We start from the raw sequence: 23,776 nt of genomic DNA on the forward strand, positions 1-23,776 counted from the left end.
GCTTGGCCTTCCAGGCCAAGGACAATCACAAAGCATTCTTTAGCTATGTCTGCAACCTCAAAGGCAATACACAATTGTGTGCAGAGCTCATTGTAAATGAAGCCACCTAAACTAAGCCAGAAGATATATAAAGCCTCCTGGCTGATAAATACAGCTCCAACTTTACTCCTTTCTCCCCCTCAACCTTCCCTCAGGAAATGGGGCAAAACACCACCTTCCACGATACACCAAAAAGATAATCACGAAGCAGTAGTTGCAGTAAATTTTTATTATTGTAAACACAGAAGCAACACTCCAAAAATCATCAGGTTTAGCGCTTTCATCTGACTACGATCAGACTTCATCAGAACCATTGATTAACAATTAATTAGATCTTTTAAAGTCATTTTGGCGCCAAAATCAGCAATTAATAAATAAATGATCACTTTTCCTAAAAATGTATATATCTTAATAGTAAAAATGAAAACAATTTCATCTAAATTAAAATCTAACCTAAAAACCTAAAACCCTGGAAAACCCACCCTTTAGACCAATTATTTCTGGTTCTTATTCTAAAACTTACAATATAGGAGTCACGATTGATCAGTGGACCAAACATGTCTACAGTTGTGTCCCTCACTTAATCAAAGATTCTTGGGAATTTTTGAGTAGGTTAACTCCGGAAGTATGGGTGGAAGACCTTATCTTCTTGACAATTGATGTCCAAGATTTATTTTCTTGTATCCCTACTTCTACAGGCTTAGAATTTTTTGGAAACAGTCTTAAAAAATATTCAGGACTTAGTTGGGATAGAATTTGTTTAATCTTGGACATGATGGGTCTAGTCCTTGACCATAATTACATTCAATCTCAAGGAGAACACTTTAGGCAGACCAGAGGGGTAGCTATGGGGGCTTCTTGTGCCCCCATCTTTGCCAACCTGGTCATGCTTGAGTGGGAAAATCAGTTTCTCTTTCCTAGTGAATTCTATAAAAACATTTTACTGTATTCCCGATACTTGGACGACTTGTTTATTATTTGGAAGGGGTCATCTGAGGACATACACAGATTTATTAATTATTTGAACACTAGTACTGACTTTCTTAAATTTACTTTTAAGTTCGAGAAACTAGGTATTCCATATTTGGATACATTCATAAGTAACACTCCTGAAGGGTTTGTCTCGAGAATTTTTAGGAAATCAACCTTCTCAAATGACTACATTGAATACAGTAGTTGTCATCCACAACACATCTTCAGAAATGTTTTTAAGGGGCAATGTATCCATGCTGCCAGGATGTCTTCTACCAAAGACATCATGGAAAATGAAATTGAGGGTATTCATCAAATGTTTTTGAATAGAAAATACCCCAAAGTCATGTTAGACAAAGTGGCAGGATACGTTAAGACCAATTGGGGTACTAGATATCAGTCATTATTAGGAAAACCTTTTTTGACCAGTAACAAGACAAGTGCAGGAATTAATAGGACAGTATGCATTATCATGTTCAACCCATATACAAATTTGGTGAAAGAAATTTTGAACAGACACTGGGAATTGTTAAACATCTCTGAAAACATTAGTGCCTGCCTAGGTAGTCAACCTGTTAGTGTATGTAAGACCTCATTTAATTTGAAAAAGTTATTAGAAGCTAGCTCAAAATCTAAACCTGCAAAAAACAAAAGTGGAACTAAAAGATGCAGCTCCTGTAATCAATGTAAAAACATAAATGAAAGTAAGTTTACTAAATTAGACAATTTTTTAAACACAGTGTGTCGGAGTATAAAGGGGAATTGTAACAGCCAAAGAGTAGTTTATCTTGCCACATGTGTATCCTGTCCTGCCTATTATATAGGCAAGACAGAAAGAAGATTAAAAACAAGGATTTATGAACATCTATATAGAATTAAAAAGAAAGACACTAAAAATGCCTTAAGTAGACATGTGATGGATAAAGGTGAGGATCATGCGTTCAAATTTAGCATAGTAGATCAAGTAGATATGGTAGTTTATGGTGGCAACTGGAAGAGTTACTTGGCCTATAAAGAAAGTGAATGGCAGATTTTTTGTGACGCCACTTCACATCCCGGCCTTAATGATAGTATTAGTATCAAGCCCTTTTTACTTTTGGACCGTGGATTAATCTAGGCAAGAAGTTTACCTATCTATCTATTTGTTACTATTACAATAGTATGTATACAGGAGTACATCATTATAGGTATATTACAGCAGGTGCATGAGATCAAGCACATTAGTACATATCTATTTTTATTTTTATTTATTTTTACTATCAATTTTACTCATCTTGCCTGTATGGATTTATATTCGGGTTTTGAGATGCACACCCATTTTTATGGGAATATTTTAGGTTCGATTTTAATTTAGATGAAATTGTTTTCATTTTTACTATTAAGATATATACATTTTTAGGAAAAGTGATCATTTATTTATTAATTGCTGATTTTGGCGCCAAAATGACTTTAAAAGATCTAATTAATTGTTAATCAATGGTTCTGATGAAGTCTGATCGTAGTCAGATGAAAGCGCTAAACCTGACGATTTTTGGAGTGTTGCTTCTGTGTTTACAATAATAAAAATTTACTGCAACTACTGCTTCGTGATTATCTTTTTGGTGTATCGTGGAAGGTGGTGTTTTGCCCTGTTCGAGCTGTGGAATTGGTTTTTGGCCATCTACCCTTGCTGTTTTTGGTGCTGTGTGTGTTACTTCCCTCAGGAAATATAATCAAATATAACTCCCCTACTATCACTAGGGAACTGGTCCTTAATGCTGTCTCTAAGACCGAGAACACTGCATCAATGGGCCCAGACAATATCCCAGGATGTTTTCTAAATAGCATGAAACCTGACCTATCAGGGTCTCTGGAATTACTATTTAACTGTAGTCTCCAAACAGGCTTCATGCCTCATGAATGGAGAAAGGCAACAGTCATCCCACTGCACAAAGGTGGGTCATCTACAGACCCTGGAAACTACAGACCCATAAGTCTCACTAGTCTTATATGTAAAGCCATGGGAAGAATTATCATGGAGATGATCAATAGAGATATAGTAAACCTTCAGACACTGGACCCAACCCAGTATGGTTTCTCCAAGGGCAGATCATGCCTACTCAACCTGGTGGACTTCTTTGAGAAGGTCACCAAAGCAAAAGATGAGGGCAAAGTCATTCACACTGCCTACCTTGACCTGGCCAAGGCATTTGACACAATACCCAACTCAGGCATTGTTGACAAACTCAAGAGGTTAGGTACAAATCCGCATGTCACCCGGTGGATAGCCAACTGACTCACAGACAGGACCCAGGAAGTTAGAATTGGGGGTTCCACCTCTACAAAGAAGCCAGTCACAAGTGGAGTCCCTCAGGGATCAGTCCTTGGACCGCTCCTTTTTGGCATTTACTTCTCAGAAGTCAAGGCCAATGTCAGTGGTCTCTGGCTGACTAAATTTGCAGATGATTGCAAATTAGGAGCTGTCATTGAATCTCACACTGACACAAATGCTCTCCAGGAGGGGCTGACACAGACAAACAACTGGTGTCAGAGTCATGGACTAAAATTAAATGCCAAGAAATGCATAATAGTATCCTTTGGGAATTCTTCCATCCCTGGTGACTATCATATTGACAACACACCCCTTACAGCTGACCCAGTAGTCAGGGACTTAGAGACACACACATAGATCGCAATCTAGCCTTTAATCATCATGTGTCTACAGTGGTGAGGAAATCATTCTATGTTGCACAACTTATAAACAAAGGTATGGCATCTAATTCCAAGGAAGTCACTGTTCCACTGTATTCGGCATTCATCAGATCTATCATTGAGTACAATGCCCCCTTTGGTATGTACCTAACCAGGCATATCCAACAACTAGAGCATCCACAGAGGTTCCTCACTTAAAGAATACAGGGCATAAGTAAAATGTCCTATGCAGACTGCCTCAAGGCCCTATCCCTGTCTTCTGTCTCCTACAGGCTTTTGAGGGGAGATCTATGCCTGCCATATAGGGCATTGTCAGACCCCACTCTGATGGACCTCCTGCATATCCACAAAACAAACAGTACCACAATTACCCATTCTAGAGACTTAAACCTTGCCTGTGATATAAATAGGACCTGCTATAGAAATAGGTATTCCAGAGACTACCCCATCTATGGAACATGCTCCCCATCCATGTGAAGCAGAGTTTCTCCCTAATCCACTTTAAGTGCAACTTGGACAATTGGATGGGAAACCAGAAATTTATCCCGGATTTGCCACCTATGTCTCTGATGCAAACAGGTGATCTGTAAATGGTTTATCTCCCAGGCCCATGCTCACACTTATCAAGGGTATCAGAACTTTTCAGACATTTGGGATGCATGGCAATGCTTAAAAAGGCCCTTTGGTCATTAGCCTACTAAACATCTATGAACCTATGACCCTATGGTGAACTCTCATTGCTGTCTATGGCAGCAGCAGGTCTGTCATTGCTGCAACAGGTAAGTAATAAGAGTTTGTCCCTATGCATGCGTAGAGGCATTGTTGTGATTGCATCATGTTTTGTGTGTGTGTGTGTGTGTGTGTGTGTGTGTGTGTGTGTGTGTGTGTGTGTGTGTGTGTGTGTGTGTGTGTGTGTGTGAGTGTGTCTGCACGTGTTTGTGTGTGGGTGTGTCGGTGCGACTGTCTAGCTGTCTAGTCTGTGTCACTGAATATTTTGGTCGGAGTGTGCATGTGGGTGTGTAACCATGTATGTGTCTGGTCTGTGTGATTGTATATTTGAGTTGTAGTGTGTGTGTGACTGTCTGTGTGACTCCATATTGGTGTTGGAGGGTGTATGTGTGTGTGTTGTGTGTGTGTGTGTGTGTGTGTGTGTGTGTGTGTATATACGTGTGAATTGGTACATACTGGGTAAATTATTTCTCAAACCTCTCCCTTGTGTCTGTAACACCTTAACCAGTATGCCAAACCTTCTGTGTGTGTGTGTGTGTGTGTGTGTGTGTGTGTGTGTGTGTGTGTGTGTGTGTGTGTGTGTGTGTGTGTGTGTTTATGCTCACATGCCTGTTAGGGTGCCCGTGCAACTAGTTTGCTGGGGTTAGCAGAGGATGCTTTTAGTACAACTGTTTCAAATCCATCATATTTGACTCAGTGATAGGGAAATGAGTTGCTAATGAGCTTTTACTCCACATGACCACAGATCCACTAAGTAACAACAATGAAACACTATTAGAGCTACAGAGATGACAATTCTGCATATCATCCAATTTGTATAATTGCAATATTAAGTTACAATGTTCATATATTTTTGTATACTTTTCATTACAAAATGTCTGACATATTTTCTGCCACATGCACCCATCCATCGATCTTCAACCCCTTTTCCCATTTTGTACATGTAGTCGGGGTGTCACTGCTGCAGTGACAATCATCTCAAGTCAAGGTTTACACCGCCAGGTGGCTAGCCCTACCATGCTAGTTCATTTGCACCACTCACTCATGCACACACTCTCACCTACAGCCAGTATAGAGTCTCCAATCCACCTACTGCATGTCTTTGGCATGTGGAAGGAAACCGGAGCACCCGGAGGAAACCCACGTGATCGCAGACAGGGAGGACATGCAGACTCCACACAGAAGGCACCTGAGCCACGAATTGAAACAAAGAACCTCTTACTGTGAGGCAACAACACTAACCAATGCATTTTCTGCCACATATTGCAGATTAAATCACATATATTTCGTTAATAAGCGCAGTTGAATTATCTGTTGAATTCTAATTCAGAAAACAGTGGCATATTTTTATATAGGTCTTATACATCTATATTTATATTTGTGTGTGTGTGTGTGTGTGTGTGTGTGTGTGTGTGTGTGTGTGTGTGTGTGTGTGTGTGTGTGTGTGTGTGTGTGCATGTGTGTGCCTGTGTGTGCATTTGTGTGCATGTGCGTGTGTGTGCGCGCGCGTGTGTGCGTGTATGTGTGTGTGTGCGTGTGTGCATATAGAGCGATAGATATAGATAATAGATATACAGTCATCATCATCATCATCATCATCATTACCAGCTCCTTCTTCCTATTTTTCTACATGGAGTTGGGGTGTCACATCAGCTGTTACCATCTCTCTCTTGATTCACTGCAATTTTTCTAACTTCTTTGACCATTATGCCTGATTGTTGCAGGTGTTCTCTTACAAAATCCATCCATCTCTTGGCAGGTCATCCTCATTTCCTCTTGCCTTTTCCTGTCTTCCCCAAATCTTCTTTGCAAAATCATATTCTGCTATCCTGCATGTGACAGAAACACAGTAATGCATTCTCTGCAAACTTCTGTGGAAATGGGGTCATTTTGCCTACTGCAATGATGTCCTCACTCATCTATCCAATAGTGTGCATACTACTACCCATCTCAAGCCTTTCATTTCCATCACCTCAAGCTTTCTCAACTGTTCTGCCTTCACCACTCAGGTTTCTGTGCCATGTAGAAGCACTTGTCACATCACTGTTTTTATACCTTACTTTCTAGATTCTTTGGCATTTGTCTGTCATACACTACCCCTGTCACTCTGTCACTTTGTGCTAGTTGGCTGCAGCTCCTTTGATTCTTGCTTTTATCTCCTCCTTCAGAATTCCCTTCTCCTCAACCAGCCTTCCCTGATACTTGAAGCTTTTAACCTGTTCAACTATTTCCCTTCTACTTCCTTCTGGTTTCCCTCTTTGCTGCAATGACAACTGTTTGTCTATTCTCAGTTTCATACTTTAGTTTTGCATTCTAGTCCCCTAATATTTGATGAAGCCCCTTTACAGAATCTGCTTGACGTGTCACATCTTGTGCATACAACAGCTTTGTTGATCTGTCTGAGAAATCTCTATAGATATATCTGTGTGTGTGTGTGTGTGAGGGAATATTTATAAAACTGCAAGAAAAGCCTAACCAAGATAGACCTTTCAGTGCATAATACCTTAATCCTTCTGTAATGAAGGCTCATGGGATATATGCAAAGACCTTTTAAGGACCTACAATGTTTCATCTACATGGCTTCTGACGATCAATAACTTTTTACTTTTGATGTCTTTATATGTAAATTCAAGCCAATAATGCCAAACACTACTAGCTGTGGACATGCATGTTTTGAACGTTTTAATAACCTGAGCAACATAGCATGAGTGGATTGTTTGGCTAGACTTTTAGAAATATAGAAAGCCTAATGTCCAAAACATTAAGGTGTCTGCAAAGGGTCTATATTATAATCTTGAATGTTTAATAGTTCGAATGCATAAACATCGAACTATTAAACAATCGAAACACAATAAAAATATTTGTAGAACAAAAAAAAAAACTAACAAGTGTAGGCCCCCACACCCCCTGCTACTTAAATATACCAACTCCAAGATCGCGCTATAGTGTAGGAAAGGGAATTTTTTCCTTTCCGTACCATACTACATTAAAGTGTGATCTCAGAGTTGGTATATTTAAGTAGCGGGGGTGTGGGGGGTGCAGGGGGGCTTTCCCCCTGTTTAAACCTGTTAGGGTAAGTATTTGATGTTTAACATTTTTTTTTTGAAGTTACTAAAAACAAAATGAAAACTCCAGTAAAACTAAAACTTCCACTGAGTGACCTCCCAAACCTCTTGTATCAGAGGCACATGAGATATATGAAAATGATCCTTATGAACATCGGGTGTTTCATGTAATTGGCGATTCTGAATTCCCATCACTTGTTTGCCCATGATTTTTGAAGTTATGGAACTTCGAAAATATGGTGGCGACCATATTGTATTTGATGTTCCGTAACTTCGAGATTATAATATAGACCCGTCTGCAGAACATCCCAACTAACAACCAAACCAAAGGATGAAAAGGTCACACAGATAAACCATTCAGTAACAAACTAATTTTTCAGTCTTTATGGGTACATTCAGAGCAATAAAACCAAACCCTACCATCTGTGTCCATGTGTGTTTGGGCCTTTTATTGACCATAAGATTGTTTGGCTATACTTCAGAAAAAGTGAAAAAGTCATGGACATTCAGAAGCCATGTACATGAACACTTGATGTCTGTAAGGGGTCATTTGCATATATCTCATCTGCTTCCTCTACAGGAGGTTTAAGGCATTACACAGTGAAAACTATAGCTTTGCTGAGTTTTTCTTGTAATTTTTACTAGTGGTTTATCTGTGTGTCCTTTTTACCTTTTGATCTGTATGTTAGTTGGGCTGTTTTTCAGGCACCTTAATCTTTATGGGCATCAACTGGGTTTAAAGTTTCTGTGTTTCTGAAGTATTGCCTAACTATCCAGTTATGTTGTGTTGACAAGGTCAAGAAAAGGTTGAAACTTGCATGTCCACAGCTAGTGGGGTTTGGCTTTATTTGCCTGAATGTCACAATAAAGACTTAAGAAATGAAGCAGTCATGGATATTTAGAAGCCAAGTAACTGAAACATCTGATGTCCACAAAGGGTCATTTGCTTATTTCCCATGGTTCTCCACTACAAGAGGTTTAAGGTATAACACAGTAAAAACTCTGTCTTTGAAGGTTTTTTTTTTACAACATTTTTCTCCAAGCGAAGGAATAAACTGTTTTATACTACTATTATAAAAGGTAACTATCCATATTTACAATCAATTAACAACTTCCAGTGAAATAACACCAAAAAGAATGCATGCTTCCTTGTATTTCCCATACCATCTTAATTATGCAATGAAGCACATATTTGCGCTCTGCTATTTTACCATCATTGATCTCAGACACATCAAACATGTCATTAACTCAATGAGGCAAGCAAATTAGTAGAAGTACACCGTTGAAACAAATTCTACTGAAAAAAATACCTGAACAAATATCTTTAACTCTCTTAGGTGTTGAGCCCGTTAAGGTAATCCGTAAAAAAGTCACTACAGAGACAGAAGATTTCTTCTTCAGTGTGGTGATGTTCACTGGGCTCATAGCACAGCTGTTTCACATTTCTCTTCCATTTGACAGGCACTGCATTTCCATTTGTGGTATCACAACCTCTTCCTTTAAAGGAATACAATTTGTCTTGACATGTTGGTATCGCACAAGGTGATTGGAAGATTTTGTTAAGCAGATGGGCATTTATTGTGTTTGCTGAGATGTTAAGCAATCTCACCATACAGTGTTGTATAACCAAGAGGAAGGACATTATTTTATTGTTCAGTCCAAGGTGAACAATGACCAGTCATAATTATTCTTATCCTTTTAACTTTGGTGACCTGTCCCTAATTTTGGCACATGGCATTAAAATACACTTTTTTTCAAATTCCATTATGCTATGCCTTTGTTTTATGTGCAGAAGGACAACCAACTACAAATTACTGTAAATTCTGGGAGGATGACAGGTTGTTGTTTTTTTTGGGGGGGGGCGGGTATTCAGATTGCAGTCTCTGAATAATGACCTTTCCAATTTGGCTTAAGTTTGAACCAAATATATTTTGTTATTATGGCTCTTTCCAATACCATGTTTCATAGCTGTGTATATTCGATTTACTGTGGTGACTAGGACATCTATGTAATGTGTTAAATGTGTGAGAATCTTCATTAGCTTTAAGACTGAGATAAGTATTAATTGCTTCCATGATGAGGACCTATAGCATTGTAGCAAAAAGAACCAAAAAAAAGGCATCAACCACTGGGGCTTTAGGACTTCAAAAGAAGTTAGATAGATTTTACCTGTCAGTTTCTATATTTCAGTGCTTTCCATTTAAAATGAGTCTAAGTAGCTAAGTAGTAATTGAGAAAGGCATATTAAATGACAAAGAAGGAAAGAGAGACATTTGAAAAATACTAAATATAGCTAAATGAACTGGATTAAACTGAACCACACGGAGATATGTTCAGGACTCTGAGAGGTGCGAAATAAAAGCTTTTCATCAAAGGAAATAAAAAATGCTTTTTAATTTAAATTATTTTAAAATATTTTAAGTTACACTTATTTTTTGTACTTCTCTTCTTTTTGCCCATGTATCTGTTTGATTTTTTTTAGTTTGTTCTGGGACCATAGTCTTGTGGCTTTCTTTGTACTTGTGTGAAGACTGTGTTACTGCAAGAGTTTAGAATTATTTATACATTATACTGCACTTCTATTTCCATAAGTGGAAATACATGTAAAAGGAAGCCTTTGCTTATATTTTGAACCCAGTCTGGACAATCTTGTAGCTTCTTTCAGAGTTGTGTCAGGGTTGTGATCTGCTTCCAGATGTGAGCCTTATTTAGATATTTATTACAGAGTTGCTGGTAAATTTATGCATAGTCTGGTGCTCCGAAAAAACTGCAACTGAATCACTCTTGGAGACTTCAACCTTAATTACTTAGGACCAAAAGCCACTGATATGTCAGAACTCCTGGCCAGCTTAAGTCTTACCCAAATCTGCTTCCAGACTTGAGCCTCATTTAGATGTTTACAGAGTTACTGGTAAATTTATGCATGGTCTAGTGCTCGCAAAAACTGTAAATGACTCAGTCTTGGAAACTTCAGCCTTAACTACTTAGGACCAAAAGCCACTGATATCTCAGAATAACTGGCCAGCTTAAGCCTTACTCAAATCAAGTCTGAAGCCACTTGACCAAACCTTTAATCCAATAAGAACACATTACTAGCTCTTGTAATAACTAATAATTCTACAATGATATCTAACCTCATGATACATGAACCTTCATTCAGTGATCACTGTCCCATAATTTTAAAATATAAACCCAAACTTATCACCTTCAGACCCAAAACCATTCAAAATATTGTAATCTTATAAAACATCTTTTCACCCTGGATTGGTCACACTTACTAGGCATAAAAAAACAGTGAAGCAGCTAACGACCTTAGCAATACTCCACTGCACTTGCTAAACAAATTATTTCCCTTAGTACAAAGGCTACTTTGACCTTATAAATATGACCTCACAAATAGAGCCTTCAGGGTAAAAGCAAGCACCACCACCTTCTTAAACAGCTCCTGTTATGAAAGCAGTCCTCCAAAGTCCAACATTAGCCTCTCGACTCTTTTCCATATTCATCAACAAACTCCTAGGATACCTGTAATTCTATATGCAGATAACATGGTCCTCTGCAGGTCAAACAAATCCCACTCTGTTATACAAACTTAGCTCCAAGATGACCTCCAAACGCTCAACCAGTGTCTAATAGGCCAGAAACTTACTCTCAATTCCTCAATAACAAAAGCAATGCTATTTAGAATCATCCAACCAAAAAATAGCCAAAGCACTCAGCTTCCTTAATATTAAAGATGTTAACAATATCACCACAGGAACTACAGAATCCTTCAAATACCTTGAAAAGTGGATATACCAATTTCTTAAATTTAAACTACAGATTCACAACACATGCAAAAAGATCAACACACTACTCTTCTGGGTGAACAAGCTATCGTCTCTTCTGTCCAAGCCAGCCAAAGCTGTCATAGGCAAAGGAATACTTTTATCTCAGCTTGAATATGGACTACCCATTATAACCCCATGCCTCAAAGAAAAATGCCATCACCTTACAAACTATCTCCAGTAAAATCTGCCAGTTCATTACTAACTCCCCTAATAAAGAACACCACTGTCTAACTCTCTCTAAAGTTAAATGGCTCCCTGTCCATTTGAGATCCAACCTCCTACTTGGATCATAAATTCACAAAGCCCTTTCTCCTGAGACATTGTCCCATCTCACTCACCAACTTTTCACCAAATTCCCTACATATAATCTTGGGGTATCTCTCAATCTCGACCCAACCTACTGAAAAAGTAAACTTTACTGCACTGACCATGCATTCTCCATCCTAGTGCCTAAACTATGGGACTCCCTTCCTCTCTTAATCCGAAATGTCTAAAAGTACTCTGACTTCAGACAACAACTCAGGGAATATCACTTCATCCAAGCAAAGTGCAGCTGCACTCCCTAAGGCCATGTTGCATGAACCCTGAAGCTCACTCACACACACCTTTATCCCCATTTCATCTTTCCTTATCTCATCTTGTCATCCCATTTACTCACTACCTCTCAATCATTCAACTTCCCTCTTCTCTTTGCATCTCTCTCACACTTTTTCTCCTTTCTACTACGCTTCTCTCTGCATGCCTCTCACACATTTTCTCTGCCTTGTTTCCATGGTATCCTTTCTTGTAACTATTCCCATGTGCATCTTCTAATGCGTCATACCTCTCTATATCGTGATACACTGCTATCACTGTAGCATAAGCCATCTCAGTCATTATGGTTACATCTTACCCATAAAGCTCTGCTGAGCATAATTCCATTTTCCATCCATGTTATGATATTATTAAGTGCTTCTTGAATTAAATGTTGTAGCATATTCTTGCATCTGTAAATGTGTACATATATTTGTTTTTTAGCATATCCTTGTATCTGTAAATATATTTTATCTATTTCTTATGTGATCCTATTCACCCGGGCTGTGCACACACACACACACACACGCACACACACACACACACACACACACACACACACATGTATATATATATATATATATATATATGTGTGTGTGTGTGTATATATATATATATATATATATATATATATATATATATATACACACACACACACACACACACACACACACACACACACACATATATATGTATATATAAATTAAATGTAAAAGATAGCTTTTTTGTATTTTGAAGCCAGTCTGGACAATCTTGTAGATTCTTTCTGTGATCTGCTGCCAGATTTGAGCCTAATTTAGTCATTTATTATAGTGCTACTGGTAAATTTCTTCATGGTCTGGTGCCTTATTCTGTGGTGGGCTTGCAGTAGTGGCAGTATTGTGAATTCTGCTCTAGGGTTTATGCTTCAGTACTTTTTATAACTGTATATACCTGTGTAAAGTTGTATTCCAGTAATCTGGTGCCTTAAGTGTGGTTGAATTGCAGTAATGGCAGTATTGTGAATTCTACTCCAAGATGTGTGTTTCAGTACTTCAGTACTTTTTATATCTGTTTATGCATGCTTAAAGTTGCAATACAGTACCTTTCTGTTTACCTTGCTGTTTTTCCCTGTTTCTGAGTCTAACCCCCCCACACACACACGCTAAGGCATTAAGTTAGAAGTTTCTGAAATTCTGACCACAGGACTTTTGCTCCAGTTTTAATTTTTTTGTTGTGGTTTTAAAAGACTGTGTCACCAGCTTCCACACCTATGGTAATCCGATTTTCAGATTCACTCCCCCCCCTCTTTTATTGCTATTGTCTTGTTGTATAACCCATTTATGTACTTTCCCACCCATTGTTTTCCATATATCCATAATACTAAGAGACCATCCAGCAAATGAGTACTGCACTTGAGTAAACCTCCCTTACTACAAATTTTCACCAGCTCATTTTCCCAGCTCTCTCATCTGCTTGGTGCCGTCATCACATTCTGAAAGAGTCCAGAGATAATCCTACTCCATCCTTGGCAGATAAGAGATTTATTTTGTTTTGTACTTCATTTCACTGTTTAGACAGCTACTGCTTTATTTTTGCTTTATGCGTTAATTATACCTGTAAATCATTCTAAAGGTTCATATTACTTGAAATTGCCTTGTCAAGTTTTGTTGTGGCATTATACTCTCAAGCAATTTTTCTTGGTGTTATTACATCAAAAGGTTAGCAGTGCCCCGCACAAACAGAAATGCCCAAAAATAAATTGTATCTATAAAACTTCCTTTAGAACTGAAACCCATAACTTAGTGTGGCTATAACAAAGCCACTGTGAGAAGACCTGCTTAGAACAGCTAGTCTGCACATTAAACAGCACTACTATCATATCTTAGCACAATCTAAACTCCACCAAGAAAAGCACTGGAAAAGCTGAGAAAGTTCTTTTCCCACCCAAGGGGACCTCTGTATAACCCAGTCCATAACCTACAGTAGTCCACCCAAATACAGATCTGGACAATATGGATATGCAATTTCTAAATGTCTCCATAGCCAGCTTGGTAGATATGGAAATTGTGAGACAATGTAGCAATTGTTTCTCAATCACAGACAACCATTTAATCCTTAAAAAAACAAAACAAACACAGTATGCAAGAGATGCAAATGCACATCTTCACTGGATGCAAAAATCTCACATACAAACAAACTTGTCAAGAACACACATACTACATCCACCACATACACAGAACAACCTATCCTGAGGCACTGAAAAGCAATTTTCCAAAACTTTAAAGACCTCCTAAGCCTATAAATAGTAATACCTGTCCTCAGCAATCTCTAAAGCACTCATCAAAACAACACTAAGCACCACACATACTCCTACACCCAGTGAAAACTCAAGAACAAAGTGCATAAAGCAAGCCAGCACATTACCCAGGACTATTGTCATAGGGGACTCTATTGGAAGACACATATGTCCCACTCAGCAGAGTGAACAAGGAGATGATAACTGTTAGTTGCTTATCTGGAACCAGGGTCCACAAAGTCATGCACACACTCAAGTCACTACACCACATGTATCAGTATGATTGTATCATAGTCTATGTGGGCATTAACAACCTGAGACATACTTCCCTGGACTATATGAAGAGACATATGGTTGACTTCTCTAAATATCTGAATATCTGTCTCAGGCATGTATGTGCCTTGCATTGAGCAGCATTCTACCTTCAACAAGGATGATGTCACAGTATGAACAAAAGATAATTGACTTTAATAATTGGCTTAGTTTCAGGTGTCTTTCCAGGGGGATTCCAAATGTTTCAGTATGGGAGGACTCCCCTAGGCTTCTGAATATTAGCTAAAAATGTGTCCACCCCTTAGAGCCTTTTTAGGTAATATTAAAATGACAAACCTACAGATATAACAAATAAAACTGAAAGAATCACAAAATCCAACAAGAAAAGCACTGGAGAAGCTGCGAAAGTTCTTTTATAGCGTAATTAAAATTTAATGTTCGCTATTTGTTCTAAAGACTTCATCACAAATCTTTTCTGATGAAGTCTTTGGGACGAATAGTGAACATTAAATTTGAATTATGCTAAAAAATAACTTTCTCAGCTTCTCCAGTGCTTTTCTTGGTGGATTTTGTGGGGTTTTTTGTACTGTGGACACTTTGGCCTTCTTGTGTGCTGCTTTTCTTCTTTTAAAACCCAAAGAAACCTAAAGGTGTTACTGCTCAAAGCTAGGAGCCTAAACAGAAACTGCATTTCATACAAGCTCCCCTAACTCTGGTGAATTTAGACAACTGTGGCATCACTGAGACATGGTTTAAATCCACAGAAAGTACTCCAGCACTGCAAGGCTCCAGTGCCTTCCACACATTTAGACCATGAGAGGCACAGACAGGGACAAAAGGTGGAGGAGCCTCAGTCTGTATTAGCAACAAGCATAACTCTACATTGGTTAAACAGGATGATTCCCTGGAATTTATCCTGTGCAAATCACCACAGACAAATCCCATACCATATCCTGTAGGTCACCCTTTATGCCCCATAGAATCCCATAGCTCATACCTAGACCTACTGGAGACAGTCACCATTAAACCAAATACTGTATTCATGGGGGACTTTACCTCATTATAGACTGGGAAACATACACTGACTTATACTTGCAGACACAAAGATTCCTGCTCTTTAACACAAATACCCTTGACCAGCTAGTGCACATCCCCCAGAGGTTCAAATATACATGGTACTCACAAATATGGGAGAGGACTCTACCCCCCCACCCCATGTCACATCCTCTGTCTCCTTTTAAATAAAAATCAACTTGGTAATCACAGCAAACCCTTTAACAGTTAAGAACTATTCCAGAGCAAACTACACCCTATTAAGCAATAGGTTATCAAAATGTATTGCCCCTCCCAACTCCGACTTCACAACAACCTATGTGAAGTTATTCACAGAGACCCTGTACAACCATGTAAATGGTTATAATAGAGACTGCTGTTCCTATTAGAAGTAAGCTCAAAGCAGGTCTAAAAACAAACCACACTGGTGGAATCCTAACCTTAATAGTGTATATAACAAAAGGGAAAATGTCATGGATAAAATTAGGAAGAGCAACTCCTATAATGATTGAATCTCTCTACTTATACTAAACAGAAAACTGAGAGGAATAATTATGTCCAACAAGTCAGTGTGCCGAAATGGTGGTCAGTTGTGCCAGCTTCACTGAGTAGATCCACATAGCAAATTTGCTGGCTGACAAATTCAACTCAAACTTAACACCCCATTCCCTCTCTTCTTCCCTCCATGAAATACATACTAGCATAACCCCCAAATATTAACAGGGAGCAAGCAGGTCCTAGTGGTGCTTGCTAAGGCCAAAAACACAAGATAAATGGGTTGCGACAGTATCATGGGATACCTCCTAAATAACTGGAAACATCACCTATTAGGACTATTTCACTCACTTTTCAACTATAGCCTCAAAAAAGGCTTTGTACCTCAAGAATGGAGGACACTAACAGTTATCCCACTTCACAAGGGTGGATCATCAGCCGTCCCCAGAAACCACAGATGTATTAGTCTGGGTTTACTATCACATGACCAATCATCATATAGATGAAAGTGACAATTGCCAACACAAATAGTCGGAAATCGGAACACCAACCAACCAAAATAGCGAACGGAGAATTTTAGCAATGTCGAATGTCAACTTAGCTGAAATGCTCACATGCTCACATCTGCTCAAATCTAACAACACTGTTTGCAGGGGGCAAGCCCCCCTGTACCCCCACCCCCCACTTATATATACTAACTCCGAGATCACACTACAGTGAGGGTAAGGGTACGTTTCCCCATCCCCATTATACTGCAATCTGCTCCGCAATGTTGGAGCTGACAACAGTGGCCATTTGCTCTTGTCAGCTTCAACATTGTGGTGATCGCCCTAGCGGTTCTGCTAAATGGGTTTTGCACATATTCCATTCATCTAAAAGACGATCGAATATGTGATAGTAAACCATTAGTCTGACTAGTCTAATATACAAAGCTTAAATTATCATGAAAATGATCAACAAAGACATAGGCAATTTTCAGTCATTGGATCCAACCCAGTTTGGCTTTGTTAAGGGAAGATTATGCCTACTAAACCAGGAACGCTTCTTTGAGAAGTTCACAGTTTCTAATTCTACTGGTGATTGGTGACTGGTGACATCAACGCAAGAAGGGGCTGCAAGAAACAACTGAATGGGTCGGGTTCACTGAAATAAGGTGAAGCTATACTATGGCAGATCAATGATGGTTTATCTATGATTATCTCCAAAAAACGTTTATTTAAACACAGAACAAAACTCCCAAATCCTTCTCCAGTGCAATACTGAGCTTTATCAAGATAACAGTGTAGGACAAAATGGTCTTATTTAAATGCCTCCATAGAGATCATGTGATTCCTTAATTAAACTTAATCAAATTTAATTAATTGCTAGCTGGTTTAAAAATAAACAGCGCAATGTTATATAAAATATAAAATACATAAAATCACAATAAATACATTTTCTTAAATATCATTTAAAAATCACAAAATGTCTGTGAGTGAATAAATAAATAATATTATGTATGTTATTTCATAAAACCATTTTCATAGTTAATGATTGTTGTATCGCTGTTAGTGTGCAAAAACCATAGGAAATATAATAAAATACCACAATAAACAATAAGTATTTTTCACTTGGTTTTGGCTCTGAGCTTTCCGTTTTTTTCTGTTATCTATGATTATACAACAGCTGCAGTCAGTCACTTTCATCTACAAGCTGCCTCAGTGCCCATTCAGTATAGTTACTTTATTGACTGAATGCACCTCAAATGTCTAATTATGAAATATAATAATAATAATAATAATAATAGTGATTTTGATGACAATAATAGTAATAATAATCATTACAATAATAATAATTATAATGCATTTTATATTGTTTTACTCAACCATACACAAGCTCTGTTAAAAAAGATTACTGACTATTTATTTAGCAAGTTATGACAGGAATCACTAAATTTCATCCACTGACTGCCTCCTTGCCCAACAGTTACAGCCACTTTGTTGACCGTGCACAGCTAAGATGTCTGGTTGTGAGCAAATGAATGAATACATAAATAATAGCCACAATAATATTTTTAATTTGTTGTATGCCAACACATGTAATACAACTCATTGCAACCTGCTGCTCATTAATACACGCGCGCGCACACACACACACACACACACACACACACACACACACACACACTCACACACACACACACACACACACACACACACACACACACACACACACACACACACACACACACACACACACACACAAACACAAGTTAGAATCACTTTACTAACTGCATAAGTCAACTTAAGGTGTCTCATTGTGACAAATGACTAATTTTCATAAGCTTTTACTCCCTCTGCCTTGCAGATGATCATGCCTTCCACTAACAGACTTGAGGCTATTTGTTTCTAGGGGTAGGGTACCTCAGATCTGCTAGTGTAAGAACCATTGTGTGGCATCATTTACACAAACATAATCTTGGGGTCTTAATGGCAACCTGGCTATTGCAACATTTTTGTGTATCAGTCTTAACCCCACACCTGAGCAGGTGAAATGGATAACCTGCATCATCATGGGAGCACCCAATATCTTCCACTGTGAGTGTTGCTTGTGTGCCCTTGTTAATTACTACTACCACCAGGTAATGTTTTGGGGAACAATGATGCTGTCCCCAGGACAACTAGTATACCACCTTTCCTCTGAGGCATAGTAGTACACATCCTGCTCTTCCTTACCCCCAGAAAGATCCTGCATGTCCCTCTCGCCAGTGCCATAAAACACCTGAACCACTAATAAAACTCAAGTCACCATACCTAGGGTGAAAAAGGTAAACTGCTTCCCCTTTGGTGTCCATTCTATCACATTATTCCTTTTTTTATGCATGTCCCTTGTCATAAATTTTTATAAAGAGAAGCATCAAAAGTAACACTTAAACTCCGTCTTATAACCACAGGGTGATATCTACCTCCCATTTCGATTAACCCTTTCCTAAGGGCATCAAAAAGCAAGAATTTCTAGACTTCCTGTCAAGGCAGGGAACATGTGAGGAGTGTTTAAGCATAACTCTCTTGCCTTCCAAGAATAAAACTCTAATTTTAGTGCTGCAAGACTGAAACAGTTAACATTGATTCATCTCTGAGGCTCATTAGTTCTGCTTATATGGTGAAAACCAAGCAAAAAGGTGAAAAAAGGTAAATGTAACGGTTTGGAACTACCACAAGCTCAGGCTGAATCTCAGGATAAGGAGGATTGTCTTGAAACTAGCACTGAGAGTTTGCTTACTAAAAATAAAATAGGTAGCATGGAAGACAGAGATTTGTGTCCGTGCCAGAACTGCACAAGAGTAATATAAATTTATTGAACTATATTAAAAGATAAAATCATGAAAGAAGTTGAAGCAATCTTGAGTTCTCATTCTGGCCAGCTAGAGGATTTGAAGGGGGCATGAAGAAGGTGAAACACAAAATAGCCACCTTGGAAGCAATGTTGGAACTTTTAGAGGCTAGAATTGTGGTTACAGAGGATAGAAGCAGGCATAAAAATATATGATGCACAGGTATTCCTGACAATGCTGAGGTGGTGATTGTGTGGCATTCATGAATGATATGTTTGTGGAATGGACTGGTCTGTTGAGAGAAGGGATAGAAATTGAGACAGATCATGATTTTTTTATCTTGCAATCACTCCAGATGAAGTTTTCTAGACCCTCTTTGATTTGTTTCCAAACTTATGAGCTTAAGAAAAGGATTTTGTCCAAATTGCAGGCACCTAGAAAGGAGATAAAGATGACAGAACTAAGACTGTGGTGTTGTTATACATATTCAGTCGTAACAAGACAAAAAGAGGCAGCTTTTGGTAATGTAATGAAGCTGTGCATGACAGGGAATTTTAAACTCAAACTTTGGTATGTAGTCTGCATCAGAAAGAACCTTCCTGAGGAGCAGTCCCATTTTATATTGCTGAAAATGCAGAGACTAAGGTCTTTATAAGACAAGTGTTGTTTCATTACACATGGTGAGTATTGCCAGAGAAGACTCTCCAACCATTTTAGGGCAATTGAAAAGAAAAAAAAAATGATGTTTTCCCAATTTTTAAGAGAATGAAGTTAAAAAGGCAAAAAGCAGTTTTTGTAGTGAATCATGAAGTAATATAGAATATTGTCAAAACTGCAAGATTCAGTCAATCAAATAGGATCAAAGGATTGTAGGACTTACAAGGCAATGGAGTCATGAGGCCATTACCACCTTGCCAGTACCACCCATGTCTCCCTTTTCAGGAAAGGTCAGACCAGTCATGACATGGGTGAAATTATGAATATCCAACCAGTTGTTTAGCTTTTTTCTAAAGACATACAGTATGCCACCTGCTTAATTTGGCGAGGAACATTGTTCCAGAAGGAGTAGGCACTGAATGACAAATCTAGTCCTCCACATTGTCTTATTTCTTGGAGTAAATTTAGATTTAGATCTCTGGCCCTAGTGTATAATGGGTCTTTGAAGGGACTTGAACCCACAACCCTCCTCATTTATACTGTGCAAAGCTCTTCATTTACCGGGTGAGCTATAGAAGATACTGCATATGTTACTTAAATGGCTTTTGGGTAGCTAGTCAAATGAGTTTATTGTGATTTATCTAAATTGAATGTAAGTATAAAATTTGTTCTTCCAAAGCTTTGTACTTGAGTTTTTGCTATTAATATTCTGCCTTCTCTAGTGTATAAGTCTTGAATTCTCCTGTGTCTCATGCACTGTATGTATGTGACATGCATTTCATATTCCTGGTGCTAGGTAATATTCAGGAAGTACATGTAGTCTTCAGTTTCCTCTGCTCACCATGTATTAACTGTAAAGATGTCACCAATGTAGTGTCTGAACATGGTTAAAGTTGATCAGTGCAATAACCTAGTAAACACACATAAAACTATACATGAATAAAATAAATAAATACATTGTTTACAAGTTAATAAGCAGTTTTATAAAGTTTATGAGAGATGCTCCTGACAATGCTGAGAAATAATTCAACAGAAGTTTGTTGAATAATATACTTATTTTTAATGTAGCCCCTATTAATAATTGCATATCCAAAAGTTAAGGGTTTAAGCTAGAGAAGGTACTGCAATACTGATCTGCTAAATAACGAAAAATGTTTGCAGTCTTACCATGGAAAATTAATGGTTTATCAAAGACAGAGAAAAGATCCAAGGTATTTGTGTAAACTGAGAAAATTAGACATCTGTTTATATTACTGTAAGAAATGTATTTGAATGACAGGTTTGTCATCAAATTCAGCAGGAGGCCAAAGGGATGTTCAAAAATATGTTTTTTCAGTTCCTGGAAATGCCAAAAATAATGAAGAATATTTGCATTAGTAAGATGGAAGCTAGATTGCAAATCAGAATGCACAACCAGGGACTGCCAAGCAAACTATACCTAAAATGTTAAGAGAGGAGGGGGAAGGATTTCTGGGCAGAAGGTTGGGACACAGTTTTTTCTTCCCCACTGATATTATGCACACTGGTCCTTGCTTATAGGGTATCTATTTTAGGGTGATTTATTATAGCAATACCCCATGGCTGGGTGTGGGTAATGTTAGATTTACCCACGGTTGGTGTGGTTTGATCATGAGGGTGAAGCCCAAGTGACCAAAAAAAGCCAACCGTGGGTAAATGCAGCATTACCCACACCCAGCCATGGGTTATTGCTATTATACAATGACATTATTTAAGAAAAAATGTTAGTTACTTTTCTTAAATAATGTCATTGTATAAGGGCGCAACGCTGCTGTTCCACATTTTTTCACATGGTATCCTGGGGCTTTCTTGAAGTACTGCACATCCATATAGGACTTATGTAACCTAACCTAACCTAACCTATGTTGAAATGCTTACTCAGTACATCTGTGTGTTGGCAAGAAAGCAATGGAGAAAGGAAGATCTCCATTGCTTCTTTAATATTTTTTTTAAAGAAAAAAAAAGTTTGCAATTCAGACAGTTTCGAGCTACAAGAGAGACACAGCAGATATACAAGAAAAATCAGGTACATTACAAAAAACTAAAGAAATGCACCTGATTTTCCTTGTATTTCTATCCTGGCTCTCTGTTGCACCTGTAAACTATCCCAATTGTGAATTTCGTACCTTGTGTCATCTTTTTTTATATACATGCTGCATGAGAGTAAGTCATGCATTTTAAATTTTAAAAAAAATGTTTTAGAAATGTTCTACTTCCTAATCAACTGCTTGGGTACAGAGACCCCTGTGTGTCTGTAGATGAACTGTTGCCAGGTTTAGAATTACATACAAAGTGTATGAGGACATGGCTTCTGTTTCTAGTGTGCTTTTTTCGTCGTCTTACCTCAGGAAAACTGAAAAATTATAGCATATATACAGAAAAAAGTCAAGGCAACTGGACTTTTTTGTTGGTATGTGCTCGATTTACAATGGGCATGCTGGTTGGGCTGACAAATCAGCATGCTCGTTTTTGAATATTAATGGCCAGTCATTGTATAGTAATAAATATACTACTCTAATTGAAATAACAGACATGACATGAAGAATAAAGACTGCCTAAAGATACTTACACATTTTCTTAAAAATAGACAGTCATGTTTAACAAAGAGCATGTATATCTTATTGCCATAATCTGCATATCATGTTTCTTTAGCAGACTACTTTCCATTGCTCACAAGAGGTATAGTGGCAAAGAAAGGTTCAAGAGAAATTGGAGTGCAAACCTGTATTTTTGTCAAGGAGAAACAGTTTTAAAGTAGATTGGAGATGTTTTTAGACAGCAACAACAAGCTTTTCACACAACTGTTCTGCGCATTGATTCAATGCACCCTTTCAATATCTGGAGGGGTTGTGCACTTCAGTAGCACATTGCTTTTCTTTGCCAATAAAGATGGCTGAATCCTGTTCCCCTAACTCCCTTAGGCAGCCCAATTAATTGTATTCCTGTAGGCATGATCTTCCATATCATTCACCCTGAGTTCTATTTTTTTCTAGGAATAGAGTTTAGCTGTTTGGTTAGTTTAACTGCTAATCAATTCCCGTTCTATCTATCTTGTATCTATCTCTGTATCTATCTATCTATCTATCTATCTGTTTGGTTTTGTTTATTGGGAAAGTCTGACTGAGCATAATACCTTTTTAAACGGAGGTTTGAGGACATAAGCTGCAAGAAAGTTTAAAATACATTTAAATACAATTTTATATCTTAAGTAGCATTTTGGTATCTCAATGGAAGAAACACAATGTTTAAGAGATCATTTAAAATACTTAGATGCAAACAAGCTCAAGAAACTGATTTTTAACAGTAAATATAAACAGTCGGACATTTAACATACATTCAAAAACATGTATATTGCATATAGCATTTTGTTTCATCAGTGGAAGAAACAGACTATTTAAGATAAAGTTTAAAATGCGGACACAGACAGGTACTAGTGACTTACAATATATATTAAGAGCTGGAAACTGGATAAAGGATATTTAGTATTTGCTTGAAAAGAACATTATGTAAGATGCATTACATGATTTATAAGTATAATTGGCTTAGATGCCAACTTGAATGGTTGAATTATTTGACTATAAACTGTGGGAGTTTGCCATCTGGTATGCTGTTAACATCAGTGAGTACATATCATGGTCAAGAGGGATATATGTTGCCAGTCTTAGCTTACTCAGCTTTAGCCACAGATGTCTGCCCTAGTTTGGTCAGCATAAGCTAGAAGCATAGGATTTTGAGAGGGCCATCGTGGAGAAGAGGAATACTGGCAGAGCCAAGTGTGGATAACGTGCAT

Source organism: Protopterus annectens, chromosome 5.part1 (genome assembly GCF_019279795.1).
Source record: "Protopterus annectens isolate FY-2018-M chromosome 5.part1, PAN1.0, whole genome shotgun sequence".
Taxonomy (NCBI): domain Eukaryota; kingdom Metazoa; phylum Chordata; order Ceratodontiformes; family Protopteridae; genus Protopterus; species Protopterus annectens.